The sequence below is a fragment of the Lissotriton helveticus genome, chromosome 5_1 (genome assembly GCF_964261635.1).
Source record: "Lissotriton helveticus chromosome 5_1, aLisHel1.1, whole genome shotgun sequence".
Lineage (NCBI taxonomy): Eukaryota > Metazoa > Chordata > Amphibia > Caudata > Salamandridae > Lissotriton > Lissotriton helveticus.
This window is the reverse complement of record NC_136065.1, coordinates 658,786,097-658,808,210: the sequence shown is the minus strand read 5'-3', so window position 1 is coordinate 658,808,210 and position 22,114 is coordinate 658,786,097.

Here is a 22,114-nt window from a genome sequence, read left to right as displayed (position 1 = left end):
GCACCAAGTGGCTTATAGTCATGGTGCCATATTTACAACATAAAATACAGCCATTTGTTTAAATGAAAGGAATTGAGTGGACTAGGAATTGTATTTAAGAGTTAAATACCTCAGTGCTTCATTTTCCACCCCTGTGCCCACCTTGGGTCATACATCTGACTCCAGAACTGCTCATTATCAGGCCTTACTATCTACAGCCTGATGATAATAATATAAAAGATGTGAGATCAAAAAGGACTAGCCTATTTGTGAATTTACATAGACTCAAGACTGTAAGACAGGGTACAAACCCTTTTGTTTGTTCATGAAGCCCTCACCCACCAACCTGGTTGGTGGCATGCTTCATCATCGGGTCCACCCAGTGACACCGAGTGTGTCCCGGGTGTGCTTCGACACCTGAATACAGCGGAGCAGGTATGTTTCTGAGTGTGCAGTGTAGTGACATGAAGGGGAAAATTTAAACGCTATACAGAGGTCCCAGTACCCGAGGGTAAATTATATTTTAATAACTGGGTCACTGTTAGCATTAAAAAGGCTGTTGGATGTTATAGGAGTGTTAATTAGGGTCTCCTACATCCAGGAGTGGTCTACATGTTTCAGCAAGGCCTTTATGATTAAAACTGGTTTTCCTCAGGACCAAAGTGTGTAGGTGCAAATTACTTAATTTTAAGTGATTGTGTAATTTTGAAAAATGTGTAGCACTCGCTAAGGTGCTTTACATGTGTGAGGGGGATTCTCTCTTAGAGTATTACTGGACATACAACAAGTATGACAAAACACACATACAGGGGAGAGTCTTAGTATGGTAACATATTCACAAAACAGTTTGATTGCCGATATCTATTGTGCTGTTTAGACGATAAATAAGCGGCAAATGGTGTAGCCATATTGGTTGTATGGCTAGGGTGAAAGTTATCATATATACATGAAGTTTTGTGGTGGGCTAAGCATCGTAAGCGCATCAACACAAAAAACGGTGGTAAGTGCATGAAAGGAAGATTATCCTCACGTTGGCTTGTTGCCAAATTTGCCCCATGGAGTAGTCCGGCAGAGGAGTGGACCCTGGGAAGATAAAGGGGCCTCAGGGGGTTAGGGACCTGTGGAAAGAGAGCTTGCCCGGCTCTTAGCTGAAGCGCTCGGTTTACTCATGAAACTTTCGGTCAGAGTCTGCGTTGAACCTCTTGTTGTCTCTGCGGCCTCTGCAAGACTGTCCTGGGCCGTGTTTGTGCCTTAAATGCAGTCTGCCTCATTCGGATCACCTGTGCGGGGAAGGACAGCGAAAACAAACTGTGCGAGGATACGCTGAGTCAAGGCTATGCTGCGTACTGTATCCTGCTGTGAGCATGCCCATGAGCGGGAGAGTAGTGTATTCTGCTATGAGCATGCGCGGTACCGATTGTCGGCGCCTGCGCATTGGGTGTGGCTGTGTAAGCTATACCCATTGTACACAGATTAGTGTACAGGTGTAGTAACATTAACAGTTGAGAAATAAAGAGCGCTAACTGGAAAAAAAGGACTTAAAAAGTGCTTTGGGGTTAAGTTGTGAGGCCAGGAGTATCATAACGGGCTAATACAACAGAGGGACATTTAATACGGAGAGGAATCAAGAGTAGTGTTCCATGTGAGGAGAAAGAAATTTATGTTTTCAGTGAGCTCCAGGGTATGGAGTCATTCAAGCCCAAACCCAGTTGCTGGGTGGAGAGGCGATAGATCCATGTCTGTTCTTTTGTATGAAGGATCCGGTCATTGTCTGTTTGGTTAATGTCAAATTGTTCAATGACAGTCCAGGACATGTCATTAGGGGTGTGGTGTGCCGTGAGGTGGTGCTCTGTCAGTCTGCTGATGTTTTTGCAACACCTGATCGTGCTTCTGTGTTCAACCACTCTCGTCCTGATTTTGCGGGTCGTCATGCCCACTTAACGGAGCCCGCAGGGGCATGTTATGAGGTACACAAGGTTGCTGGAGTTGCAGTTGGTGTGTTGGCATTGTGTCCAGATTTTGCCAGGTTTATGGTTGAGAGTTTTCGTTGGTTTAGTGAGTTGGCACACACTGCAGTTGTTGCATGGATAATGGCCAGTGACTTTGGGGAGGCCCCAACAGTTGAGTACTGTATTGTCCATAGATTTAGGACTGGCACGTGGTCTTGTTGACATTAGTTTGTCTTTAAGGTTGTTAGCATGTTTAAATGCAAAGCGTGGGATCTCCCATTTTCTGGTGCCTTAATTGATTATCTTCCAATGTTTGCGGATGATACTAGAAACTTGATTTGACGCTGTATTATAGGTGGTCACACAGGTCATGGGTGGTGGTTCCTGGTCTTTTGTCACCGTTTCCAGTAGAGATTCTCTGTTTATATTGCAGGCCCTTTTGCTGGTTTTGGCAATAATGGCGTTGGGGTATCCACGTTCCTGTAGTTTGTGTGATAAGGTGTGGGATTGTCTTTTGTAGTCCTCTAGGTGGCTGCAGTTTCTGCGGATCCGCAGGAATTGCCGAAAGGATAGGTTTTCTCTTAAGGGTCTGGGTTGGAAGCTGTCAAACAGTAACAGCGAGTTCCTAGCTGTTGCTTTGTAGTAGGTGGTAGTGCACAGAGCCCCTTGTTCTGCTCGAATGTTGAGATCCAGAAAGGCCAGCTCGGTGGCACTGGAGTTGCACGTGAATCATAGGTAAGGGTCACGCTCATTAAGCCAAGTGAGAAAAATGTTTAGTACATCCTGTGTACCCTCCCAAATCACGAAGATGTCATCTATTTACCTGTGCCAAGTCTTTATGTTTTGTGAGTATGGGTTGGTCAGTGGCATGACGTGTTCCTGCTCGAAATGGTGAATGTACAGTCCTGTCACGCTAGGAGCAAAAACACTACCCATAGAGGTCCCGTTAGTTTGCAGGATGTAAGTACCTTCATACTCGAAGTAGTTTTCTTTGAGTGCTAGGGCTGCGCAGTCAAGGGTGAATTGCCGTGGTGTATGGTACATCCAGGGTTTTTGCATCAGTACATCTTGTAGGACTTGCAGGGTGGCGTCTTGTGGGAGGCTGGTGTAAAGGCTTTCTATGTCCAGTCCCACCAGGAGTTGTGTGGTTTGATCGAAGTTCATTTCAGTCATGATGTTCAGGAGGTGTTTGGTATTTTTGATGTAGGTAGGGGTTTCTTGTACCAGTGGGTTCAGGAAGTGGTCACAGTACCTAGAAAGTGGTTCCAATAGCGAATTGATCCCTGAGACTACAGGTCTTCCTGGGGGTGGTATGGTGCCCTTGTGTACTTTGAGTACAGTATAAAAGTAAGGTACTTTCGCATTTTTGGTGCACATGTATTCCGCCTCTTGGGTTGAGATTTGTTCAGCGTCACTGGCTCTCTTTACCAGGGTGTGTATGGTGATTTGCAGTTCCGCGGTGGAGTCTTTATCCAGGCGTTTGAAATTACGTGTGTTGCTGAGGAGTCTGCGGCATTCTCGATCGTAGTCGGTTTTATCCATAAGGACGATACCTCCCCCCTTGTCAGCTGGTTTGATGACAATGGTGGGGTTATTTTGTAGGTGTTGTATGATGTCACAGTCTTTTTTCGATAGATTGTTGAATGTTCCTTTGGGGTTCAGTTTCTCTATGTCAGTGTAAACTGCTTGTTCGAAGGTAGAGATTTCTGTGGGTACACTGGTAGGAGGTGGCACGAAGGTGGATTTTAACCCAAGGCCTGTTTCATTGGGATTGGTATTGGTGGTAGTTTCATCCAGTGTCACTTTTTCAAAGAAGGCCTTAAGTTTGAGCTTTCTGAAAAACTCAGCTAGTTCGACATGGAGCTTAAATTTGTCCAGTCGTGTGTTAGGGACGAATGAGAGGTCTTTACTGAGGACCGCTGTCTCGCTTCCTGACACAGGTGTACTCGATAGATTAAACACCAGGGATGTGGGTGTGTCAGGGGTCACTGCTTGTTCGTTCCTGGGATTTGTTGCGGGTGTTGGCGCTGACTGGGTCTTCTTCTTCCCATTGGACTTGCTGGTAGTTCCGTCTCCTGCCGCGTGATCTGCGGCCCTGTCCTAAAAAAGGGGGTCTTTGGTTCCCTTGGTAGAAGGGCATTGGGCCAGGTGGGTATCCATAGTATGCGTGTTGCATTTGTCTAAATGGCAATGGGCCGAAGGTGTGAGTTTGTGGTGGTCCCTGCCAGTTTTGTAGCCAGCGTTGACCTCGGCGTCCTCTCCCGCGTTGTTTGTTGGAGCCTGTGCTCGAGTCGCTTGATATGGATGTGTTGTCTCCTGAGCTGTCATAGGTGCCATCTGTTTTGTTCGGAGTACATAGTCATTCTCCGCGTATGGGTATGTTTTGGAATAGCTGAATTTCTTAAGGTCTTTTTGAAATTTGTTAATTTTGCTTTGGGTCAGATAATCTTTGTATTCAGCCATCTCTTTGTTCTGATCATCAAGTCTCTTTTTGTATGATGTCAGTGTGGTTTTGCAGTGGCTCTCTGTGGTTTGGATATCAATAATTATAGCGTCAGAGAGACGTTTTGCTGTTTTAATGATGATCACTAACCAGTCCCTGGTGCAGTGCCAGGCTATCTGGGCCCAGTCTTTCCTAAAGGTGACGTCATCCAGGAATATTCTGTGGGCGTTGGTAACAAGGAGTTCCCTTGGTGCTGTATTAGTGCGTAGATATTGGGTCAATGTGACGCCATGTAAGATGGTTCTTATTCGATTTCACTTTTTCTCTGTTAGTGTGTCCCAGTCAGTTGTTTGACCTATGGTATTAGAGATGTTAAAGTCTGCCAGAAAAGATGGGTCAGCAAGTATCTCACTGATGTCATCCTCACTGAAAGTGAGGCAGTGGTTTTTGGCCATTGTAGGTGCTCATTATCTCTCACAGTTGTGTGCTGCCTAAATATATCACTATCAAAGGACAGAGACAGAGAGGACTAGGTAGCTAGTCCGCATCCCCGGGGTTTTATATGTGAGATCAAAAAGGACTAGCCTGTTTGTGAATTTACATAGACTCAAGACTGTAAGACAGGAACACAGCCATCCCTTAACTTTAAAAAGTGAAACACAGAGCCGCTTTTAAGCAGCTGCTCCATATTTCACTTGAATGAGCAGCCCTGGGGACAGCGCAAGTTCACGCCCTGGGGGCAGAGCATTCAGTCTAATATGGCGCACTTTCCTTGTTGGCACCCAGCATACCTTTTGAAAAGTATGCCATGGTGCAAACAAGGAAAGTGCATCGTATTTGCAATATGGCCCCAGTAGGTGTTAGGCAACATTTTATTTCTTAGGTTGGCAAAACAAAGCTTCAAAAAGCTAAAACGATAAACCAAGTCCTTTTGGGTATGCAGATGCTGGATTGGACCTTCTCCTTTGTATTTGTGCAACCCAACCACATCCGGTGCAGGTAAGCACGGTGCGGCGGAGGGGGGGGGGCAGGGGGAGTCAACAGTTGACAGACAACAGAATAGGAATTACTTATTTATTTAATTTTCCCTATTCCGTCGTCTGTCGACTTTCACCCCCTCCCGCTCCACCACACTTACCTGTACTGGCCGCTGCTGGTCCAACCTAAGAACTAACCTTTTCAAACCCCGAAAATGCGGTTTAGGATGCTGTGCCAAGTTGGAATGTTATTTAAAACCAGTTTTATATTTTTTTTATCAGGCGCTCTGATTAACCGACTAGTTATGTTTGTGCTATGTGGAAAAAAATAACATGAACATAAAAGGCTTCCGACAAGACGATCCACATGAAAAGAAAGGCATGCAGGTGATTGAAAACCCTACTGAAGTGCACGCTGTATGTGCTACTGTTGCACAAGCAATCATCATCATCACTGTCACATCCAAATGCATTGTTAGGAAACTGTACAATACGTTAAGTGAAGCTTCCACAAAATTTTAAGTGAAACCCGCCCTGAATGTTATGAGCAATTCTAAGCAAAGCATGTCCTAAGGCTTATAGACATACAGAGGTGTGATCCTTCACTTCGACATGACATGTCCCTGTAGAACGCTACTCCAGCTTTGTTGGCTCATAGTTTTATTTTTAACTTGTGTGCGTAGATCAGTAATATCGAAGATACATTTCAAGTGAAAGACCGTCTTATTTCACTTTATAAGAAGTTGCCCTATAAGCGTGCGTACCCAAGATGGGCTTGCCCTTTGGTGAGGTGCTGTCTTACTGACTTCCTCTGTCAACAGAGGAAGGATATCTGGGCAAAATATGCATTTGTTTTCACTCTCTGCTGGACATGTGGCATTTGTTACAGCATATTGCATCAAGGAATTGTGTATTCAGCAGCTAACTAAGATAGTAATTGCAGTGTGGGCGTCCGAACAGCATGTTAAAGCACTTTTTAGAAAAGTACAAGGTAATTTTGGAAGCTCAAAGAGAGCCCCTAAAGTCAGGGTGGTTTGGATCCTCAGGGAGGCGAATCTAAATGAGTCCTGAGAGCAGTGAAAGTTTGATACCCTACCCCTGTTTTAGATGTAAGATTCTACAGTTTTCATATCCGCAGTTCATCTTAATGGGGTGCACTGCTGAACAGGAGGGCACTGCCACTCCAATCACAAGCACCATGCAAGAAACTGCACACTCGTGAAGGTTTGCCCAACAGCTCCTATCCGGCTATAAGCTTACCCATGTCCCTTACTTCCTTACCACTCACTGATCCACTATTCATGGGCATAGCTTTTATTTGTGCAGGAGGTGCAGTGGCACCGGGGCCCACGCGTGTGGAGGACCAACTACACCACAACTTACTCTGCCTTTTATTGCCTTAAGGGGCACATGCTGGCAAGTTCCCATTGCTCGCATTAGTACCCATGTGACGCTTGCTACCACACTGCCTCGTCAGCAGCTTCTTCCTTGCCTTGCCAGCTCACTGCAGCTTCTAAACGTGTTTTTTGAATGCATTACATTCCCTGGACTCGTTGTTTTTAATCCTTCACTTAAAAGAAACTTATCCCAACCTGGGAGTGCCTCCCGCGCCAGCTGAACTGTTCCTTAAGTATGGAGTTTTGACAGAAAAGTGTGCGTCTTCCCTCCTGTAGGGGGCGCTGGGCTGATTTATTGGACAGCTAACATGTAGTTAATAGGAAAAGCTGCTGGAGGTGATGGAGTGCATGGTAGGTATTTACAGTTCTGCACATGCGGACGCAAAGTCCATTACAGAAGAGATTAAATCCTGCTGAGTGGACAGCTGGACAGTGGTCTCCACTCAGCACTGGCGGCCCGGCCTGCAGGCCTTCATTAACGCTGAGGGCCAAACACGCCGAAGAGCATCTGCCTCCCCGTCCCCGGCACAGGGGCCTTGCAGTCGTAGCCTCTCGCAGACCTTTCCGTGCCCTGTGCGCGCCTCCCCTATGAACATGATGTAATTCAGAGCCAGCGGCCTGTTCTGGCTCTCCAAACATGTTTGGATGTGGCCCACCGCATGGACGGCACGAGCTTCCAAAACCACACTGATGCGAATGGTTATTAAATAGAGATTCAGGCCGCAGGCTTCCTGGGGGCTGGAGCGTTTCCTAACCAAACAGGCTTCCGTAGAGCACTTTCAGCATTCTTTTGTTCCCATACTTTATACCGTGTGTCCAAGTCTCTCACTGTCTTTCTACTATCGTGCGCACCAATTCGTCCGACTATGGAAATGCAGATAATATTCAAATTTAGCCAATGTGGCTTTGCTTTCCTTGAAGCAGGTGTATTTGGGTAGGTCGGGATGGACTGTTCTCATTGGAGCAGGGTCAGGACTCACTTGAATATGGCTAGATCTAAACTGAAGTGGCATAGTGTGAGAAAAACAATGGACTGGGAAGAGGTCTGAGTAATTACCAGTGGCTGAGGTTAATTCAAGCATTACATCCATAACACATTGCAGCCTCCCCCTCTCCTCTTGACTTTTACAAGAAGATAAAGACCTGGGGCCAAAGTGAAAGGACAGGAAAGCCTCATATTTAGGCAATACGGTGCATTTTTGTCTTTTCTCCCTGTGCTGGTGATGTTCCGGCAGCCTAGCGCCAACGTAAGCACCCATGCACCATGGTGAAAGGGTGCCCCTGTGGCAGGCAGCATTGTTTTTGTACAGGAAAAGGTACCTTCCTGCACAAAAAAAATCCAGTGAGAATCTGTCCGCTTTCTTTATGTCATGCAGGATGCACCACACATAGGAAGAGAAAAGAACGAGGAGACATAAATATATTTCTTCTCATTGGGCCTCTGTTGTATATTTATACTTACTTCAATAGGACTACTTGGTGTCTGTAGTCCTTTCTTAGTGTTCTTATCTTACCAGTCTCCCATACTACCTAAGAGTGTTCTATCTGTGATGTGGAGACACCAGCCTTGGCAGTTGATGGTCTGGTCAGCTGTGAGGTTTACTGCTCTGCTGTCTTATCCTATGTAACTTAATAAACCTATTTTAATAATCTGAAGACGTGTCTGGTTTACTGCTCTGCTGTCTTATCCTATGTAACTTAATAAACCTATCTTAATAATCTGAAGACGTGTCCTGCTGCCTATCTAATCTACCTACAACATTTTGGCGACGAGGGTGGGTGTCCTGCTCCTTATCTAATCTACCTACAACAGCCTCCTCTCAGGAGATGTACGGATTTGGCACTTCCACAGGTTTACATGACTTTCTAAATCTGGGGCAGAGCCGAATTCCATGGGTGTTGGATAAGAAAATCCACGGAACGCATCATGGGCGGAAAGCAAGGTGATGCAGCAATTTGCGCTGAGTCGCCTTACTCATGATTTATGAGTCCACTCAAGGTCTTGCAGGGTGGCTTTGTGTGGCTTCATAAATCGTATTGAGAGACTTGCATGTACCACCTTATGGGGTGCACAAGTGAGGCAGGGCTCTCATAAATAAGTCCCTGGCTTTTTGAGTAAGCTCTCCAGGGCTGGCAACACACACCTGCTACAGACTGCCTGGATAATCTTATGGGTGATTAGCGCGCTATAAATGTATTTACATGAAGTATGGTTAGCTGGTATTTCGTGCCAAGTTTGTATGCAACGGTATACCTTATATTCAAAAAGAGTTGCAAGAGACTGCTTGAAGCAGAAAATGTCTCATTCATAGTTTTTTTCCAATTCCCCAAGACATTTTGTGGTCATACCAGTCCCCTGCTGCAGAAATTAAGCAAAATAACATAATGTAAACTTTTAAGAAACTCTGTGAATGTCAAACTTTTCACAAGTGCAATTGTTTAGGTCGAGCCTGGAATACACGCATCCGAAGGATGCGGTCCAGGTGGAGAACTATAGCTAGCTGACTCGGGGGAATGAAGGACAAGAAAGTGCCACGCGCTCTCCGGCTGGATTTCACTGCGTGCACGCGCACCCACACTCACGCATGCGCACATCACAGCCACACGCATACACAGCCAGACACACACACACCCCCCCCTCGCCGCACCTACACACACACTAACGCACCTACACGCACACGCAGAGACCCCCCACACACACACCAGCGCACCTACACACACACACACATACAGAGACCCCCGGCTCTCCCCCCCCACACAAACACATGCGCGCACACATAAACACATGCGCACACACACAAGCGCACCCCCCCTCCCCCCTACAACTAAGCCCCACTTACCGCCACTCCGGACTTCTACAGCCTCCGCGGGGCTCTCCCTCGGGCATGGGAGCCCCGCGTCACCACTGCCAGGCACTCCGTGGGCGCGGGCTTCACAAGACGGAAGTCTCGCCCCACGATAGGTTTCGTTTTTGTAATTGCGTGCGCACGTCTCAGTGCCGCCGAGCGCGAGGAGTATGTTTTTCGAGCTGAAGGGAGCAGGCAATTTTGTGGGCACTCCAGGCGTAGCAGGCATATAATATTGGCCGGAGGGAGCTTTAATATAATCATGGCGCCAGCAGCCGCGGGCTCTTTCCGACCCGGTCTGCCACGTGCTTCTTAGCTGTTATTGAGGAGAAAAAACACTTTCTACAGGGTCAATGAAAGGTACCCAAGAGCGTTCTTGTCCCCCATTCCCAAAGAAATGTAGTGTTTCCCACACCCCTGTGCCTATTAAAAGCCCTTCAGCCTTTCCAGACTCTCAGCAGGTGGGCCCTGTATGGGTGTTTGCTAGGGCTTCAAGTGCGAAGCAATACTAGCGGCATGCGCTTGTTACAAGGTAATGTGTCTTCAGTTTATTAACCACGCTGTTATGGAATCCACAGCGCCGAAGTCAAGTGTGTCTGCTTCATAAACAATACTGCATCGCAGAACACCATTTCTGTGCAATCTGCAGAGACGCCAGTGCCAGGGACGCTGAACAAACGGGTCACTAAAGAAACTCACTGTGTTCATCAAAAAACAGGCCAGGTGAGGAGTGTTTCAACGAATCCGAGGTTAAATCATCGCTCTGCCTAGAGCGGCTGCAAAATATTTTATGGGTGTCATAAATTGCAACGAATAATGTACCCCCTGAAAACAAACATCTCCGCTTTTGCAATACGCAGACAAATGCGCTTTCATTTAGAGGGAAAAGCGAGTGCCACAAACTGCTGCTCATAAAGTGCGTCACGAGGAACAGACTGCGGGGAGCACAAGCAGGATTTTTTGCACGCACTTTCAATTGCCATTTCTTACCGCGTACTCGCTCTAATCCCAGCTCGTTCCCTTTTATTGGCGTTCAATCAGCTTTATTTCAATTTGTGAAATCACTCCCTTGATTTCCTTTCTGATGTAGGCCTTGCTTGCCACGTGCGATTCCAACCAGCAAATCCCAAATCTTTCAGCAACTGTGCACAAGGCAAGTAGGGCTCGTAGTGATAATAAATAAAAAGAAAAATAAAAGCATTTGCAATGCAATAGGTCTTGCATTTACGCAAGTTTACGCTATTGGCATTTTAAATAACAATGCCTTTTGTTTATGTTCCTTTTTATACAAACAAAACTTAACTACTGTTTAAATAAAAAGACATTGCCATTTACAATACTAAAAGCTCAAACTTTCCTAATGCGAGACCTATTGCATTGCAAATGCTTGTTTTTATACTGTAGTCACTCAAACATCTATAACCATCCGTCAACGATCATCGTTTATCTGTATTTTACACAGTCACACTTGTGTTTCACTATTCGCAAAATGTATACTCCGAGTTTACCTTGAGGAATAAACCCCAAAGCTGGCGTAAAAGGCATTATGTTGTGTGCTGATATTAGTTGTGCTGCAAATCTTACAGAGAGTAAGAATAACCTGAAGTACTCTTGAGCATGAATATGCTAAAAGTTTATGAGCCAAGTTGATCCAAAAAGTACGACGTGGGTTTACTCCATGGTATTAGTGAATAGTTTCCACTATTTATTTATTTGTCGTCATATTAAATTCATATGATAGGATAATCACGACGTGTTTTCCAAAATTAATCTTCAATAAACAACATGTTAAGAGTCCACATGATTTAGAATCCCCAATGCATTTCGCACGACAGTGCGCTTCCTCAGGGGGTCTGTGAAATCAATAGAAATGGAACTACAATGTAATCACACAATATAACGGAGCACGGCAATACAGGTAAATTTCGTTTTAAATAGAAACTAATGAGCTTTCAAAATAACATTAAAATTTGCCCACGTGCACGTGTGGTAACACAGATAAAAGAAAGAACACTGGTGAATAAATGATACGTATCCGTGGAGCGGAAAGGACAAGCCTGAAAGGGTGCAGAGATAGCAGAAATCACGTGTTAATGAGAACGGCAAAAAATTGAATAAATGAAAAAAGCATGCACAAGTATTAGAAAGCTGAAAGATCCCAAAGATAGAACTTAGAAAATTAGATATTAGAGACGGAGTGCAAGAAAGTATCTTACCGCGTATACAAGGTAGTAAAGGAATCAAAGGGGGTCAGACGGCACGAAACCGTGTGTAGGCGAAAACCCGGCTCCTATGCGGGAACCCGGAAGACGCCACGCATGCGCGTGCGAGTGTTAAAAAGATGAGAGAAAGTAAACATAGAAAGCAGGCGTACCAGCACCGAAGGTGACAAACGTAAACAAGAGCAAAAGGAAGAAAAATACTCCTAAAGTAGAGGAAATAGGTGAATGCGAGACACACTAGAAACATATAGGTGTATAACAAAGAGACAAAAAGTGATGTAAATAAAAAACGGAGGGTGTGGCTATCAACCCAAGAACAGGTAAAAACACGAGGAGAACAGACAACCAGTTCAAATGTGACATGTGGAAATGAAATGTCAATAAATAATGTAAATAATGAAAATAATAACAAACTGAGTTACAGCTAAATAGAGAGGCCAATGTAAACATTTTAGGAAAGTAATCAAATGGCAGACAACAAATCCTAGAATCATAAATGGCAACTAAATTCCAAACGTTCATTAAGTCCCTTCGGTTGGACCGCCCGAAGACGGTATATCCAATACAACTCACGTTGTAGTAAATGTTTATTATTGTCCTTGTGTGGTAGTTTGTCGATTGTTTCCAAAATTAGGAATCTTATTTGACTGGGGTTGTGTGAATGTTGGATGTAATGTGCAGGAATACTGGATTTCAGATTTCTGGTACGAATGTTGCTCCGATGTTCATTTAACCTGATTTTAATTTTACGTTCAGTTTTACCCACATACGGGAGGCCACATGGGTATTTAATCATGTATACAACATTGTTTGTGTCGCATGTTGCATTAACACGCAGGTTGATGATGGTGCCTTGAGTGGGGTAAGTCAAAGTGGATCCTGGAATTATGCTGTTACAGTGGCTGCAGTTATGACATGGAATAGTTCCTTTAAAGATGGTATCACTGGTAATTGATGGTTGTTTGATGAGTTGTTGTATAGTTTTGGTGCGTTTGTATGCAAAAATCGGTGGCTTTTCAAAGATTTGGTTGAAATCAATTTCTGCTTGTAGGAGTGACCAGTGTTTGCGAATAACCTCCTTAATTTGTCGGGAGTGGGTGGAATATTTTGATGTGAATACAGATCGAGTATCTTGTTGTTGGACCTTTGGTTTGGGTTTGAGAAGATCCTCGCGAATCTTGAGATTAACCCTGCTTTTGGCATTAGCTGTAATGTTTTTAGGATATCCACGAAGGTGAAATTTTTCTACTATTTTAGAAGTGTTGGTTCTGAAAGCTTCCTCTGTGGACGCAATCCGCTTAGCTCTCAACAACTGGGAGTATGGTAGATGCCGCTTAAGACTCGGTTGGTGAAAACTTTGATGGTGTAGATAATTGTTGCGATCCGTGGCTTTAGTGTAGACTGAAGTTCTAAATTCAGTATTATGTAGTTTGACAAGTACATCCAGGAATGATATTTCAGTTTTGTTGCAGGTGTGAGTGAATTGGATCCGTTCATTCACAGTGTTGAGATGGTTGATAGCAACGAGAAATTGAGTTTCTGTGCCTTGCCAAACAAGAAAGATGTCGTCTATGTATCTATAGTATGCACATATGAAAGGTTGCCAAAGTGCGTTGTGGAGTATATGCTGTTGTTCAAATGCATACATGAATAGATTAGCGTATGCCGGAGCAGCACAGTTGCCCATTGCTACTCCGGACAGTTGCAGGTAGTATTGATGGTCAGGAGTTCTGAAATAGCTGTGTTGTAAAATGAATTGCATGAGTTCCATGATGAACACTTGAAGTTCCAATGGTTTGTCAGTTTGTACTAGGGCCATCTCTAACGCTTCTAATCCCAGGTTATGCGGGATTGAGGTGTACAAAGCGTTGACATCAATTGTACATAATATGATGGATTGGTCACTAGGAATCACAATTTGTTGTAATTTATTTTAAAAATCCGTGGTGTCCTGAATGAATGTAGTCATGCCTTTGACACTTGCTTGTAAGTGTTTATCAATGTAGGCTCCAGTAGGAGCGTGTATCGAATTGGTTGTACTTACAATCGGTCTAAATGGTGGTTGTCTCAAGTTCTTGTGAATTTTAGGTACTAGGTAGATGTATGGTACCTGAGGATAATCCTTGGTGAGATATCTTTTGTCTCTATCAGTAATGGTATTGGAGGATACAGCTTTGTCGATGATCTTGAGTAGTGTCTCTTTGAAAACCAAGGTGGGATCTGAATGCAACAACATGTATAAATCTGTATTATGTAGATGTTCTTGAAGACCTTTTGAATAGTACGTAGAATCCATAACGACAATAGCGCCACCCTTGTCAGCTTTACATATGGTCAATGTCTGGTTATTAGCTAGTTGTTGGATAGCTTGTCTCTCTTGGATCGTAAGGTTACTCCGATCATTCTTTTGAATGTCGAACAGTAGGTGTAAGTCTTGTTGTACCGCTTTTTCAAATACATCCAGAATCTTGTGGCTGGTGGGAGCCATAAAATGACTTGGAGGACGTAAACCCATGAGGGTATCTTTATCTTGGGTGTTAGAAGGTCACAAATATTTTCAAAGAAATGTCTTAGCCGTAGTGTTCTCATGAATTTGTAAAATGAGATCGAAATTTCCAATTCATTAGTTTGATATGTCAAAACAAGATTCATACCTTTTTGTAAGACTTGTTCTTGGGTATGATTGAGAGGACTTTGAGAGATATTCACAACTAGATTCTGTGACTTCTGGTCGATTTCGCCGGTGGGAGTAAGTTGTCTCTGGCGTTTAAACCTCCTCGATCGTCGATTGGTTCGGGACCTACATCTAAAAAAGAATCCGCAGTAGCAGAAGTGGTTGATTCTGTGGCTGTTTTGGAAGTAGTCGGATGTTCAGATCTGGTGGTCTCAGTTGGAGGTTGTTGTCTCGGTTTACCTCGTAGAGGCATCCTACGTGTAGAATCCTCAGAAGATGAAGTTTCCCCATCTGTAGATCTATTAGTTGGATTGCGGTTTTGTCTTCTGGCCGCATATATCTCGGCCCAATTATACACCTCTCCCAGTTTATAGTCAACCGTATCACGTTTAAACTTCCTGAGTTTTCTTTCGTTGATTTCTTTAATATATGAATCAAGTTTGCTGTTAATATCCTCTAAGGTGGTCGAGAACTCCTCTGGTGTAATTTTTTGGCTAAGTTCATGTTTGAATTGTTTGACCTCGTTTTCAAGCTCCTCTAAAAGTTTAGAGAGTTCTTCAACAATTAAAAGGATCAGATCGAGTGAACATTTATTAAGTATGCCGAACCACTTTTCCGTAAAGCGGGGTTTGTTTTTGCACAATGTGGACTTTAGAGGTATTCGCAAACCTCTGGGGATGCGTTGAGGCATGGAGTCTTTGATTGATCTCTCGTTTAGCTGTGAATAGTAGTTGACGCACATTAGCTTGAATTGATCCTGTACTTGATGCAATCTATTCCGGCTCCTGAATCAATGAATAGATCCTATCAGTATCATTAGTATTGAATTCAAAGGTATCAGCTTTGTTGCTGGTTAATCCTGCTATGTCAGCATAAGACATGGTTCTGGGTGCAAAAGCGGTATGAGCCAGTGGGGAATAAGAGAAGAAGAGAAGACCGCTGCACTCCCTCTGTAGTTATGGTATTAGAGAATTTAAATCAATTTTCGAATCTTATAGGTACTGCAGGTGTTCACCTCCTGGTTCCCGAGGTGCTAGAAATCATTTATGCTGCAAATCTTACAGAGAGTAAGAATAACCTGAAGTACTCTTGAGCATGAATATGCTAAAAGTTTATGAGCCAAGTTGATCCAAAAAGTACGACGTGGGTCATAAACTTTTAGCATATTCATGCTCAAGAGTACTTCAGGTTATTCTTACTCTCTGTAAGATTTGCAGCATAATTGATTTCTAGCACCTCGGGAACCAGGAGGTGAACACCTGCAGTACCTATAAGATTCGAAAATTGATTTAAATTCTCTAATACCATAACTACAGAGGGAGTGCAGCGGTCTTCTCTTCTCTTATTCCCCACTGGCTCATACCGCTTTTGCACCCAGAACCATGTCTTATGCTGACATAGCAGGATTAACCAGCAACAAAGCTGATACCTTTGAATTCAATACTAATGATACTGATAGGATCTATTCATTGATTCAGGAGCCGGAATACATTGCATCAAGTACAGGATCAATTCAAGCTAATGTGCGTCAACTACTATTCACAGCTAAACGAGAGATCAATCAAAGACTCCATGCCTCAACACTTATCAGATATCATCGGGTTCAACGCATCCCCAGAGGTTTGCGAATACCTCTAAAGTCCACATTGTGCAAAAACAACCCCCGCTTTACGGAAAAGTGGTTCGGCATACTTAATAAATGTTCACTCGATCTGATCCTTTTAATTGTTGAAGAACTCTCTAAACTTTTAGAGGAGCTTGAAAACGAGGTCAAACAACTCAAACATGAATTTAGCCAAAAAATTACACCAGAGGAGTTCTCGACCACCTTAGAGGATATTAACAGCAAACTTGATTCATATATTAAAGAAATCAACGAAAGAAAACTCAGGAAGTTTAAACGTGATACGGTTGACTATAAACTGGGAGAGGTGTATAATTGGGCCGAGATATATGCGGCCAGAAGACAAAACCGCAATCCAACTAATAAATCTACAGATGGGGAAACTTCATCTTCTGAGGATTCTACACGTAGGATGCCTCTACGAGGTAAACCGAGACAACAACCTCCAACTGAGACCACCAGATCTGAACATCCGACTACTTCCAAAACAGCCACAGAATCAACCACTTCTGCTACTGCGGATTCTTTTTTAGATGTAGGTCCCGAACCAATCGACGATCGAGGAGGTTTAAACGCCAGAGACAACTTACTCCCACCGGCGAAATCGACCAGAAGTCACAGAATCTAGTTGTGAATATCTCTCAAAGTCCTCTCAATCATACCCAAGAACAAGTCTTACAAAAAGGTATGAACTTTGTTTTGACATATCAAACTAATGAATTGGAAATTTCGATCTCATTTTACAAATTCATGAGAACACTACGGCTAAGACATTTCTTTGAAAATATTTGTGTACCTTCTAACACCCAAGATAAAGATACCCTCATGGGTTTACGTCCTCCAAGTAATTTTATGGCTCCCACCAGCCACAAGATTCTGGATGTATTTGAAAAAGCGGTACAACAAGACTTACACCTACTGTTCGACATTCAAAAGAATGATCGGAGTAACCTTACGATCCAAGAGAGACAAGCTATCCAACAACTAGCTAATAACCAGACATTGACCATATGTAAAGCTGACAAGGGTGGCGCTATTGTCGTTATGGATTCTACGTACTATTCAAAAGGTCTTCAAGAACATCTACATAATACAGATTTATACATGTTGTTGCATTCAGATCCCACCTTGGTTTTCAAAGAGACACTACTCAAGATCATCGACAAAGCTGTATCCTCCAATACCATTACTGATAGAGACAAAAGATATCTCACCAAGGATTATCCTCAGGTACCATACATCTACCTAGTACCTAAAATTCACAAGAACTTGAGACAACCACCATTTAGACCGATTGTAAGTACAACCAATTCGATACACGCTCCTACTGGAGCCTACATTGATAAACACTTTCAAGCAAGTGTCAAAGGCATGACTACATTCATTCAGGACACCACGGATTTTTTAAATAAATTACAACAAATTGTGATTCCTAGTGACCAATCCATCATATTATGTACAATTGATGTCAACGCTTTGTACACCTCAATCCCGCATAACCTGGGATTAGAAGCGTTAGAGATGGCCCTAGTACAAACTGACAAACCATTGGAACTTCAAGTGTTCATCATGGAACTCATGCAATTCATTTTACAACACAGCTATTTCAGAACTCCTGACCATCAATACTACCTGCAACTGTCCGGAGTAGCAATGGGCAACTGTGCTGCTCCGGCATACGCTAATCTATTCATGTATGCATTTGAACAACAGCATATACTCCACAACACACTTTGGCAACCTTTCATATGTGCATACTATAGATACATAGACGACATCTTTCTTGTTTGGCAAGGCACAGAAACTCAATTTCTCGTTGCTATCAACCATCTCAACACTGTGAATGAACGGATCCAATTCACTCACACCTGCAACAAAACTGAAATATCATTCCTGGATGTACTTGTCAAACTACATAATACTGAATTTAGAACTTCAGTCTACACTAAAGCCACGGATCGCAACAATTATCTACACCATCAAAGTTTTCACCAACCGAGTCTTAAGCGGCATCTACCATACTCCCAGTTGTTGAGAGCTAAGCGGATTGCGTCCACAGAGGAAGCTTTCAGAACCAGAACCAACAGTTCTAAAATAGTAGAAAAATTTCACCTTCGTGGATATCCTAAAAACATTACAGCTAATGCCGAAAGCAGGGTTAATCTCAAGATTCGCGAGAATCTTCTCAAACCCAAACCAAAGGTCCAACAACAAGATACTCTATCTGTATTCACATCAAAATATTCCACCCACTCCCGACAAATTAAGGAGGTTATTCGCAAACACTGGTCACTCCTACAAGCAGAAACTGATTTCAACCAAATCTTTGAAAAGCCACCGATTTTTGCGTACAAACGCACCAAAACTATACAACAACTCATCAAACAACCATCAATTACCAGTGATACCATCTTTAAAAGAACTATTCCATGTCATAACTGCAGCCACTGTAACAGCATAATTCCAGGATCCACTTTGACTCACCCCACTCAAGGCACCATCATCAACCTGCGTGTTAATGCAACATGCGACACAAACAATGTTGTATACATGATTAAATACCCATGTGGCCTCCCGTATGTGGGTAAAACTGAACGTAAAATTAAAATCAGGTTAAATGAACATCGGAGCAACATTCGTACCAGAAATCTGAAATCCAGTATTCCTGCACATTACATCCAACATTCACACAACCCCAGTCAAATAAGATTACTAATTTTGGAAACAATCGACAAACTACCACACAAGGACAATAATAAACATTTACTACAACGTGAGTTGTATTGGATATACCGTCTTCGGGCGGTCCAACCGAAGGGACTTAATGAACGTTTGGAATTTAGTTGCCATTTATGATTCTAGGATTTGTTGTCTGCCATTTGATTACTTTCCTAAAATGTTTACATTGGCCTCTCTATTTAGCTGTAACTCAGTTTGTTATTATTTTCATTATTTACATTATTTATTGACATTTTATTTCCACATGTCACATTTGAACTGGTTGTCTGTTCTTGGGTTGATAGCCACACCCTCCGTTTTTTATTTACATCACTTTTTGTCTCTTTGTTATACACCTATATGTTTCTAGTGTGTCTCGCATTCACCTATTTCCTCTACTTTAGGAGTATTTTTCTTCCTTTTGCTCTTGTTTACGTTTGTCACCTTCGGTGCTGGTACGCCTGCTTTCTATGTTTACTTTCTCTCATCTTTTTAACACTCGCACGCGCATGCGTGGCGTCTTCCGGGTTCCCGCATAGGAGCCGGGTTTTCGCCTACACACGGTTTCGTGCCGTCTGACCCCCTTTGATTCCTTTACTACCTTGTATACGCGGTAAGATACTTTCTTGCACTCCGTCTCTAATATCTAATTTTCTAAATTCTATCTTTGGGATCTTTCAGCTTTCTAATACTTGTGCATGCTTTTTTCGTTTATTCAATTTTTTGCCGTTCTCTTTAACACGTGATTTCTGCTATCTCTGCACGCTTTCAGGCTTGTCCTTTCCGCTCCACGGATACGTATCATTTATTCACCAGTGTTCTTTCTTTTATCTGTGTTACCACACGTGCACGTGGGCAAATTTTAATGTTATTTTGAAAGCTCATTAGTTTCTATTTAAAACGAAATTTACCTGTATTGCCGTGCTCCGTTATATTGTGTGATTACATTGTAGTTCCATTTCTATTGATTTCACAGACCCCCTGAGGAAGCGCACTGTCGTGCGAAATGCATTGGGGATTCTAAATCATGTGGACTCTTAACGCAGGTCCGTCCGCCATCATAATCGACCCCATAGTCGGAGTGGTCCTATTAAGTTATTAATGTGCATGGTCAGCTGCGTGTTCCCCTGTCCTGAGGGACCAACTGCATGTATCTGGTACTATGACTTTTTATTTCTGGCCCTATCATCACATGTGCGCAGAGATCTACCCTAGGCCCTGACTACGGCATCCTGGCCTTGTTCTGTCAGCTGGAGGGGCACACTAAGCATACCCTTACTTGCGAGAGAAGACTACACTTTCTGTTGTGGGTTTAGTACATAGTTGTGGTGGCAGTGAACTGTGTTTTGAAAACCAATTGTGTGGCCAGATATTTTTATCTGGGTCACTGGAATGGAGGCCTACCCGCCCACCTGGGTAAAGATCCACTTCTAGACATTTGCCCAGTTCCTTACACTAACATTTCAAGTGCATGGAGCACTTTGTGAGTGTTCTATGGGTAGCGCATGGATGTTGTGTGGGTGTTTGTCAGAGTAATGGTGACCAGTATGCTCCATTGTGGATGCTCTCCAGCATGGCCTTGCCCAAGATGGAGGGTGAGGACTGTACATAGAGAGTGGAAGAGTATTGCTTTCATTTCTGCAGCCTGAGGGAGAAGATCTAGAACCTCCTCCCCCAGTTAAAAACAGTTGTACAATCTGAGTAGGCCTGGGCAATGAGCTCCCCTCTTTTCGCAGAGTTTTCTGCACTCCGCGCAGCACAAGGAGTTGCGAAAAACTGTGCTCCGCAAAGCAGAGCAGAGTTTTTTCCTCGCTTGCGCTCGCTGACATTTAGTAGACAAGCGTGAGCGAAGAAAATCCAACACTAGATCACCTCCCAGTGAGATTTCTCGGCGGTATTGGTCGTGGATGGACGCATATGTTGAGGAACCATATGTTTGCGTTGGGGAAGCTGCTGCTCAAATAGAAATATACATGAGTGGCAGAAAAAAGCAGCGCCCTCTTGCCTTGCGCATGGTGCCGTTCACGCTGATTTTCCAGTGCAGGACAAACACCTGGTGCTAAAAATCAGCACGAAAGCCACGATCTAACACACTCCGTTGCTTGCAGAACTCCATGTAGCGCAGCAGAGATTTTTTATTAATTTTCAGAGTTCCACCCAGGGTTAAATCTGAGATCATAGAGCCACATCTCTTGCCTGAAAGGTGTGTATTGAAGTGGAACCCAAAGTACTCCACTTTGTTCCAGTTCCCAGTCCACTATGGGAATTGAAAGTAGATCTCCACACAGTACTCAGAGGGCTGTTGTGCAATCAGGTCTGGTGTCTGCCTGATAGTCTCCCAGAGGTGAGGGAACATTCCCATTATCAGGATATCTTGCTGGAGGAACTGGGTACCTGTTCCGAAACGCCTAGAAGCCAGCCTGCTGACAGGGAAGAAGTCTGTCTGGCCCAGCAGGAGGAGAGACTGTGTAGGAAGGAGCATCTACATCTCAATCAAATTATGTCTGCTTAGTATTGAGGTTTATTTATTCATTTGCATGTTTCTGAGGTTTTCTATATTTTTCAAGCCATCTTCCACCAGATGGGAATCAGGGGAAATGTCCTAAACTTGCTCAGGAGCTATCTAACGGATCGAACCACAATGGTTCAAATTGGTACCTTCGGCTCTCAAAGCCAGATGGTGGATAAAGGAGTCTCCCAGGGATCTATTCTGAGTCCCGCGCTTTTTAATCTTTATGTGGCACCCCTGGCAACAGTGATCAGATTCCATGGGTTCGACACAGTGTCGTAAGCAGACGACACGCAACTATTGATCACTCTTTGCGCATATCCATCTAACACTAAACTCAGATTTATAAACTGCATGGCCCATATCAGCACCTGGATGCAAACCAACCACCTTCAGCTCAATGCCAGTAAGACGGAGATTGTCCACTTCAGGAAGGCCAATGAATTCTGGTCCAGTGACTGGTGGCCTCAGAATCTTGGCGCCTGTCCTTCCCCTAAACTCGTAGTTCACAACCTAGAAATGATGATCGATAACAAACTGTCCATGAAAGACCATGTCAATCATGTAACAGGCATTTGCTATGGATTAATGCAAAGGCCGCGCACGGTCTTCCAATGGATCCCAGTTGAGTCAAGAAAACCACTTGTACAGGGTCTAATCAACAGTCGGCTTGATTACGGGACGCCCTGATGGCTTCCATCAATGAAGAGCTTCTTACCAAACTTCAGGTACTACAAAAATACCGCTGCCAGACTAGCACTAAATCTACTGGTACG